This window comes from Pinus tabuliformis, chromosome 3_2 (assembly GCF_031772625.1).
Source record: "Pinus tabuliformis cultivar Carrire ecotype Pingquan chromosome 3_2, CPIR1, whole genome shotgun sequence".
NCBI lineage: Eukaryota > Viridiplantae > Streptophyta > Pinopsida > Pinales > Pinaceae > Pinus > Pinus tabuliformis.
In genome coordinates, this window is record NC_142302.1 from 242,683,406 (window position 1) to 242,691,781 (window position 8,376).

At 36.1% G+C, this 8,376-nt stretch overlaps 1 pseudogene; it reads right to left on the reverse strand.

The window, feature by feature from the left end:
• Window positions 1–417: 417 nt before the first annotated feature.
• LOC149180590 (threonine--tRNA ligase, chloroplastic/mitochondrial 2 pseudogene) lies at window positions 418–792 on the reverse strand (annotated as a pseudogene).
• Between the last annotated feature and the right edge of the window lie 7,584 nt (window positions 793–8,376).

Consider the following 8,376-nt stretch of genomic DNA (forward strand, 5'->3'; position numbering starts at 1 on the left):
AGGTAATCGCACTTTTGAATGCCACTTTGCAACGATTGCCACGTTACTGATATCTTTAATTCATATGCAGAAGGTTCTATAAAACAACGACTTATGTATAAACAACTCAATGCGGTTTAAAATCCTCTGATGGCCACTTAAAGATATCAACTGGGGCGTAGATCCACCTGGAGATTTAACTGAAGCTATTAATAGAAGATCGAATCTTATTTCTCTATTACGCAGGCTCCCATTGATGACACAATCCTCCCATGTTGACAACTGGCCAGCCACGCGGTCTTCACATCGCATACCACTCTGGAAGATGGCTTCTGCCAAAATGGAATGATGACCACTGAAAAGATGTTTGCCACTTTACGGAAATTTCCATATAGGGAACAGTAAGATTGAATTTTATTATGCTATAAAAAGCTTCTATTAGCTGCTGCGTTTTGAATTTTTTTTTATAACCTCATTGATGGTCATGGTCCCGAGTTCTCTCCCATGTCTCGTTCGAACAGTCAGAGTTTCACTTTCAACCTCTTTTGGCCCCACAACTGCCATCAAAGGTATCTTCTGTGTTTCTGAATTCAAAATTAGTTTGCTAAGACGCTCACCAAATGATAATTCTGTTCTAATATTTGTCTCTTTCATCTTTACCACTACCTTCCAACAATATTGAACCTGAGTGTCTGTTACAGGTACAATACGGGCTGGCACTGGAGAAAGCCACAAAGGAAAATCACCAGCATAATGCTTTATCAATTTACCAAAGAACCTTTCAAGAGATCCTAGGATGGCCCTGTGAATCATGATGGGCCGTTTTTTCTATGAATTTGAAAAATAGATCAAATCGCTGAGGCAAATTGAAATCAACCTGAACTGTCGAACACTGCCACTTTCTTCCAAGTGCATCTTCAATCTTAAGATCAATCTTTGAACCATAAAATGCACCACCTCCTTCATCAACAGAATAGTCCCACCCTTGTCTTCAAGAGCATCTTTTTAAAGCACGGGTTGCTTTCTCCCAAATAACATCACTGCCCACTGCCTTTTCAGGTTTTGTCGATAGGTTTATTTCATAATTTTTAAAATCAAACTGAGACAAAATTGCTTCTGTCAGAACTAAAACACTTCTTATTTCTTCCTTGATCTGGCTGGGCAAACAGAAGACATGTGCATCATCCTGGGTGAAACCCCTTACACGGAAAAGACCATGTAAGCTTCCTGACATGTCATATCTATATACAGTACCCAATTCCGCAACTTTAAAGGGTAAGTCCCAGTAGGAGCGCAGGCTATGCTTGTACACAAGTATATGATAGGGACAGTTCATGGGTCTAAGTTGATACTGCTCATCTTCAACATCCATTTTGACCCTGATGCCAGCAGCCTTAAGTATCTTCTCTAAGTTAGATGCTACCTCCAAGATCACACCTCTCATCGACGATTCTTCCATATCGGAATAATAACTACCTGAATTGGAGCCATCCTTGGTGGAAGCATCAAGCGCGTATCATTACCATGAGTCATAAAATGCCACTCACCATGTGTGTGCTTACTACCCAAGAAGTTTGCCATACATATTGTCGCTGTCCATTTTCATCAGTGAACTGAGTACCAAAAACACGAGAAAAATTTTGCCCAAGATTGTGACTAGTTCCAGCCTGCAAAGCCTTGCAATCAATCAATTAGAGATATACACAATTGTCCTGTATTGGCCCATCAGCAAACTGATTTGTGTAATGAATTTTCTCCTTAAACATCACAAAAGGCCACATCAATTTACTGACAGGATTGTTCATTGTTATGGTGACCTTTTCTCCTTATTTTTATACGTGAGGGAGCAGTGCTTGATTGCTTGCATCCAATGATGGACCAAAGTATGCCTCAAAAACGGTAGTCATGCCTTCTACTATACTATACTAAGCTGAATTATTTTAGAGATACCAGTAGAGGAATTGAAATTGCAGGTTTATAATTTCGTGACTTAGATGGTCTATCTCCCACCAGCAATGTATGGTAGCCCGCTGGCAGTACCTGATAAGCTGCATTGTCGACTACGCCCAAACTCTCACAAGCATTAACTTCCATTGAAACAATTTAACTGCTCTGACCCTTCACGAACACCCTCTTGAATGCTATTATACTGTGGAAACATGAACAGGTCCAGATTTTGCAACTGATACATTCACTACAGGAACATTTTAAATCACTTTCGCATAGATGAGCAGAAAAAACTGAGGACAAATCAGATACGTTGTCTACTGCCTGATCTTGCTGTGATTGTAAGGGAGGGGCACAAACATGATCTACGTTCAACACCTTATTAACTTGCTTTGCATCTGAACCTGATAATGTTTTGAATTGTGCTTTTGCAGGGATAGGAGCTTGAAGTCGCTGCCATTTGAAGAGCTGAAGAATTAATTACATAATCGAAAACACCACATTAATGATTTCTTCTTCAAAACAGGGTTTTGAAGAAGAAACAATCTCTGACATGAGACGGAGTCTAACATATTGAACAAGAAATAATATTAATGATCGTCAATGTAAAAATCATAGGCTGAATTTTTCATGGAGCATCTTTAGTCAGTGGCTAAATTTTTCATAGGTTACACGATGAGAAAAATATGACCTTAGCCACTTACAACAATGTGAATTTTGTTTTAGCACTTGTTATATAAAAAGACAGTAAGCTATAATCTATCATTGCTTGGAATATTCTTGTGGTTATAATATTAGATTACAAATATAAAAAATATGTTCACCAAACAACTTTGAATTCATACAAAATCGTAACTACATGCATTATACCTAATTTAGTTAATTAACACCATTCACAAAATATCAAAATGATAAATATACCATATATGTATTTTGTATCCATTTTGATAATCTAAAAACATTAGAGGAAATAAATACAATAAACTATGTGTGTTTGAGACAAAAATTGTAGTTCTATCATCCCATCAGTTTATATTATATAAGAAAATAAACAATTAAAAATAAGTATATTCAACTACAATAAAAGAATGATCAAACCATGTTTATAGGTTCTACAATTATTAACAATAATCAACCATTATTTTTAACTATAGTAGACCAACCATAACCCCTTAATGTTGCATTGTAACAAAATTTTGGATTCAACCCATTATTGATAATATAAAAAACATTAAACTAAATAAGCAGATTAAGTTATGTGCTTCAAAGACAAAATAATCTATTTAAATCATAACATCATTTAAAAATATTATAGAATACCACAATCAATTAAAAACAAGTATAGTCAACCATGTCTACATGGTATACAATAGTTAATAAATTACTAAATTTAGCAGACCAACCATAACTTATTAATGCCACATTCTTACAATATTTTGAATTGAACATCTAATTGATATAGTCTAGAAACATTAAACCAAACAAGTAGAAAAATTATATGCTCTAAGAGAAAATGCTCAATTTAAATTACATACGACTATAATCAATTAAAAACGGCTATAATTGAAACGTTTGATGTATGTCGAGTCAGCCAACTAAACTCAACAGTGTTTAACAAAAATTAACACATTTGTCATAGTAAACCAAAGTGATCAACAACAACCCACAAAACGCAACCAAGATCAATTATAGTCAAACAAAAGCATTAATATAGTGAAAAAGTGATTGACTATCAACAACAACCAACTCTAACCATAGCCAAACCATAATAAGCTATTATTATGTATAATCAAGCGAAATCAAGCATACCGAACTAAAGTCAATAAGTGTGAACAAAATTAGGTCTACCAAAATAAAGCATAGAAACCCAAATAGCTAACCAATAGTAACACATAGTCAACAAAGGTTAGCAAATTTCCAAGCATAATATAAACTCATTAATAAATACAAGCAAACAAGGTCCACCATCACCACAAGTAATTGATAGTCATCATAGGCAAGAAAAGTCATCTTTGGGAGACACCACATCATAATACGACAAAAAAAATGTTGAATTATTAATTCATATTTATGTGTAACATTTCACAATGATTATGTCACAATATGGTGTAACTATTGAGGAATGTAGCAATTAAACATAGTCAACTAAGATCATTGTTGCAAAATGATAACCATTGAGTAATATTGCAATCCAACATAACCCTTCAAGAGCATCACATTATGACATAAGTCATGCATTGTCTTTTCTACTTAAGCATCTGATGGACCAAATGCATGACCTAGTAAAGGATGGCCTTCAAACATGCTCAAAAATAGTTGACAAATATCAAACATAATTAACCATAGTCAAACATTGCAAACTATATAAAACTATGGTTGGCCAAAGTTAACCATTGTAATATGCATAACAATAGTCAACTATAGTCACTTATATTTAAACATAGTCAACCATCCTTGAAGATGGTCGACCATAGTCAACCATAATTAAGCATAGCTAAGTGTAGTTAACAATAGCCAAATTTATTCATCGATGGTTAAGTCATTGTTAATTATAGTCAAACAAAGTGAACCTTTGAAAACCAACATCAAACATGGTGAGAAAATAAAAATAGGATGAGAAAAAGACAACCTTAAACACCTAAACAATCTGAACTTGGTTTTGACACTTGTTTAATTAATTCCAAAGTTCTTTAAAATTCTTATAGGTATAATATAACATTCCAATCATCTATCCACATTAATTTTACAAATCCTAGTTACATGGACACATTATATAAAAGATAAATTAAAAGTTATTTTTAAAATCAAATAAAAAACTAGTGAGCATTACAAATTGCACCAAAAATAATATCATTGTAGTCAATATCTAAAAGCATCACAATAATAGTGTTTTATCTAAAGATAAATTTTGTCTACTAAATTAAAACTCCATCTAGTGGGTTTCCAAAAAATCATAAATTGGCATCTTCAAATGTCGAAACAAACATATCCATGTCACTCTTTGTTTCCATCACCTTGATTATCTTCCTTGTTTTGTCTTATAACATTATTGTTCTCGGGGGAGGCAAGAGTGTTGAGAATTTAGGGAGGGCATGTTTTATTTCAAAATCCTCTTACTTGATTACTACTTGTGTACATCTTATTATCTTAGTTCCTTATTATAGTGTCTATTCCATACATCAAATAGCAACCAAATCAATAAGACAATGACACAATGTTTAGGCTTTCAAGTCAGGGGTAAAACCTCTCCTCTTGAGAGGAAATCCCTTCAATCTCTTCTTATAGATGCTGAGTTAATTAATACCAAGACCCTTGATAAAGTTACTTAGCTCAATATTACCTCCAAGACGTTTGTCACTATCCCCTGCATTGTTCGGCCTTCAAACCACAGTCTTTGATCTTCGTACTTCTCTTTATGTCAATATACACCCTCATATTTTGGTCTTCTTATACCTTCGTTGTCTTGTTACAGTCCTCAACTTCTCTTCCTCGGCTACCACAGTTCTTTGCTCCACCATGATAGTCCTTTGCTTTCATTGCACTGTCTTGTGATAATCCTTTTCTTCTTCGCTATGATGATCACGAGACAGTCTTCCACCAAGAGCGTTTAAATATATATGTATACTTCACCGAGAGTTATATGTCACCTTTGTTCACTGTATTGCATTCTCACTTCTTCGTTGTATACTCAGAGATGATCTGAAGACTTGTTTCTTGTAATGTGAAGTCACTTCTTATATATAGAGACCAACGTTGGTATGGTAGGCTGACATGAGAACCTTTGAGTTGAGTCGTCATTTCATATAAGGAGATCACTGTCTTATTTTAGCCGACTTGCAAGGGGAATAGTGACATTCATTTTGGAGCGTAGATATTTGACATCATGACTTCTATAATACTTATGTTAAGATAATAAATCCTAAAGACATCAAGAAGAAGTCTTTGACCTATGGTAAACACATATTGCTCATGAAACCCATGATGCAAGGAATAATAATTCATTTGTTTCATCTCTTACATAATATTATAATTACAAGTCATAATGAAAACTGAACCTAGTTAAATTTCCTTCAATAAGGAGCGGGAGGGGTCATTTACAACCCTGAAGGAGAAACAATGACAAAATTTGCTTAGGTCTTAGGATGGACAACAAACAATCAATTAGAGGCTCTAGAATTATGGTAGGGATTGAGAATATCCTTAACAAAAGGAATTCGCCAGCTCACTGTCTTTAGAGATTCCATGATAACAATCCAAAAATTCTATCATCCCAAGAGATCTCTAGGGGAATATCTGACTCCACCAATAACAAGAATATGGATGAAAACCCAAAAATTCAAATCCATCATATTTTATCATATTAAAAGGGGAAATAACACCATTGTCGATGAACAAGCCAATAAGGGAACTAGCTTGGAAGAGGGGACTATTACCCTAGACGAAGGCACTACCTACATAAGTTATATCCCATGATTGACAAGTTGTCATCAATCGGGACATTAAAGGCAATTAAAAGTTGGAACAAGTGAATCATCTTGAGCATAAAAATATTTACTAAGGTCTCTAACATTAGATTAATTACAAGACATGTGGTTCGCGTGTCGAGCAAGTAGATGCATTGGAAAGAGCCTTACAAATGGGAATGAAAAAGAATGGATTCCATGTTGAATAAAAATCGTAAATCTTATTAATATCACAATGTCAAGTTCGCAAGCTAGTACTCCTTGAATATCAATCCATCTCAGTATGATTGCACTCAGAAGTGGGGTGAAGGTCTTTCTGCAGGGATAATGTGGTTCATCGATCAAAAAATTGGCCAGGGGCATGAAATTTGAAGCGATGACCATTGGGGCGATGGGAGAATGAACTGGGCAATATAAAATATGTATATTCCTCCTGAGTTACACAATGATTTATGCTAAAGCCGCAGTGTCTAGTAATATGGCCTCTCTGAGTCAAGAAAGTAGTGGAAATGGCAAAGGGGATCACTTGTTGACTATAATGTGTTGGAAATAATACTGAGAGGGGGGTGAATCAGTATTATCTAATTCTTTTAATAAATCTTCTTTATTTGTTCTTTGAATTATTTTTGCATGTCAGTACCATAAAATAATGAGCATGAACAAAAGAAAACAGATAGTCACACCAAAGAACACAAGATGTAAGGTGGAAACCCAATGTGGGTGAAAACCACCTGCTGCAATATGTCTCTATCTTCTTTCAAATTAGAAACTCCTTTTACAATGGTTTTGTACTGGTGCAGTCCTTTACCAGTACGCAGGCTGCAGCCTGCAGAGAGCTACAACTCTCTCTCTCGTTTTCCAGTCTCTCCTGGAAGGGAGCTACAACCCCCTACTTCTTTTCTTACAAGGACCACTTTTCATAAATTTTCAAACTGGATCCATAAGCATCAAATAATCATCAAGTATAAGAGAATCACCCAGTCAACTGTAGTAACAAGATCAACAATAATAGAACCAAACCCAGAACACAACAATGATAAACAAAGATTTTAAGAGAAGTAAGCACCCTGCTCAACTGCTCGCCTACTTACGTAAGCACCCTGCTCAACTGTTGGCCTGCTTACAGTACTCACCCTGCTCAACTGCTTGCCTGCTTACAGTACGCACCCTGCTCAACTGCTAACCTGCTTATGTACGCACCCTGCTCAACTGCTAGCATGTGTACCTCGCTCTGAGTCCATTGAACTGCCTGCGGACCTCCGCACCTGCAACCCTTCTGTGCCTGCGTATGTACGCACCTGAAACGCTTCGTTCCTGCGTATGTACGCACTTTTCTTTCACTGTACCTGCGTACCTTCGGGCATAGATGAATTCAAGATTTCAGAAATAACCCAGACAGTCAGATCTACAGATCTGAACATGCGCCGAAGAGATCTCAATCCATCAGTAGATTCGCCTTATTTAGATCTAGACATACTCCCAAGAGAGATCATAATATGTCAGATCTAGCCCTCATAAGATATTCAACCCAAAACATGCTCAAGCCAAATGATCTCCTTTGCTTTATATAGGAAAGCTCTTCCTTAAATCATGGATCAATACCACGAGCCGACACCATAATAACACAATACCGTCGGCTAAATACCAAGAGTAAAACATAAGAAAACCCCACATGTGAATTTCTTTGCCTTGAAATTTGTGCACTGGGGGTACGCACCTCCTGAACGGGATAACTGCGGGTATGTACGCACTTTATGTAACACTGACCTGTGTGTACGCACCTTATGCAAGGTGTACCTGCGTACCCCTTATTTTCTTCAATATTTGATAGCTGATCATCAATCTCTGCTGCTGACTTGAAGTACTGTGATCTATCACCTGAATGGGTTGCCATCAAGGACAACACTTTAGCCATAATGCCAACAATCTCCCCCTTTGGACTTGATGGCAACCTCAAAGCTTCAGCTTCATTCTCCCCCTTTGACAT